This window comes from Echinops telfairi, unplaced genomic scaffold (genome assembly GCF_000313985.2).
Source record: "Echinops telfairi isolate 266 unplaced genomic scaffold, ASM31398v2 ScPeMD7_7469;HRSCAF=8507_0, whole genome shotgun sequence".
In the NCBI taxonomy this organism is placed as follows: domain Eukaryota; kingdom Metazoa; phylum Chordata; class Mammalia; order Afrosoricida; family Tenrecidae; genus Echinops; species Echinops telfairi.
This window is the reverse complement of record NW_022111372.1, coordinates 49,484,767-49,486,310: the sequence shown is the minus strand read 5'-3', so window position 1 is coordinate 49,486,310 and position 1,544 is coordinate 49,484,767. Positions and strand designations below refer to the sequence as shown.

General features: G+C 59.3%; 1 protein-coding gene across 1 annotated transcript in view; it reads right to left on the bottom strand.

Moving 5' to 3' along the window:
• The window catches only part of COL23A1 (collagen type XXIII alpha 1 chain), a 380,073-nt gene that overhangs the window by 11,203 nt on the left and 367,326 nt on the right, over positions 1-1,544 (bottom strand). The window lies entirely within an intron of this gene.

The window sequence follows — 1,544 nt, the reverse complement described above, 5'->3', positions numbered from 1 at the left end:
CAAGTCAGAAGGAGCCCAGGCAGGTCACTTCCTATCAGCACAGGGGGGCTGGGTCAGGGTTACAGAGACCACAGTAGGGGCGCCCAGAAGGGGGCTCCTTCCCCCTCTCCCTTCCTCTTTCAGGGGTGGGACCACCCTCCACTCCCCCAGTGCACGCTGCCCAGGGAGGGAGGGCTGGAGACAGCTCACATCTGGAAAGGGCTTTAAAAGCTGACGTGTTTTGCACACAATATGCTGAGTGAAATAAGACAGACATAAAAAGGCAACCAGCGTGTGAGTAGGTTGGGTGGATTTCACACATTCTTATTTCAACGTTGTTCAAAACATATGTATTATGAAAATAAAAAACAAAAATCACTCCCCCGGCTGCTTCCTCTGGGGTCTTGGCTTCTAAAGCTACAAGGCCTAATGAGGGAGTGCTGGGGGTGGGGGGATGGGGCCGCTTACCCGGGACCCTGCAGCTCCATCCACGCCTCGGAGGCCGGGCTCCCCCTGTGGAGACACCATGCAGTTGCAGTGCCCCCATGCCCCACCCCAAGCCAAGGCCTAGATAGCGCCCATGCTTCCTGCCCCACTAAGCCTGCACCCCTGCTGGTCCTCAGCCTGCAGCACTCTATAATCCTTTTCTTTCCACCTGCCCCTCCATGTCAGCATTTATCCATGTATCCCCTGCTCTGTCCACCCTTCCTCGAGGCCCAGCTCCCCCCTGCTGGTCATCTACGTCACCATTCCCCAGCTAGCCCTCCACCAATGTGAGTTTTACAAAAGATCTCTTTGCTCAAGAACCCACTCTGGATCCTCAAAAACAAGCAAAACGCAAGCCAAACTCCCTGCTGTAGAGTGGATGCCCACTCACTGACCACTCGGACAGATGAGAACTGCCCCTCTGAGTTTCCCAGGTTGGAACTCTTCATGGGAGTAGAAAGCCCAGCCTTTCTCCCGAGGTTTCGAACTGCTGCCTTTGCAGATCACAGCCCAACGTGCCACCACGACACCACCAGGGCTCCTCAGTGCCGGTCAAATGGAGCCCTCATTCCAGCCTGGCATCCCTCATCCCTTTCCGGGCCTCCCCTGTAGGCCCAGAGCTCCTCCCATGCGGCCCCCACCTGCCTGGACAAAGCATGTCCTCCTGGGCCTGCACCTGACCCCATGCCACACTACGCATGGCGGGGTGTGTGGCCAGGGAGCGAGCTGGACTGAAGTGCTCCTGCAGCAGACTGCCCCACCCGGTCCCCGCCCTGGGAACCACGAGCGAGCGAGCACCAACGTCTGCACAGAGAAAGAGGCCCCGCTTTGCCAGCTGCTGGGCAGGGTCAAAGGCCAATACCTCCCCAGCTCCCGGAGCGGGTGTGCTTTTCTCTTGCTCACCCCAACAGTCCCCGGAGGATGGGGAAGGCCCAGGGCGGCTCCGCTGGGCTGCAGACCAAGGAGTCTCAAGGGAGGCTTCCCTCTTGGCCACAGCCTGGGTGAGGGGGTGTGTGTGGGGTAAGAGGGGGGGTTCCCGCAGCACTGATTTCCTGGGGCCTGGTGCTGCCCTCCAGGTG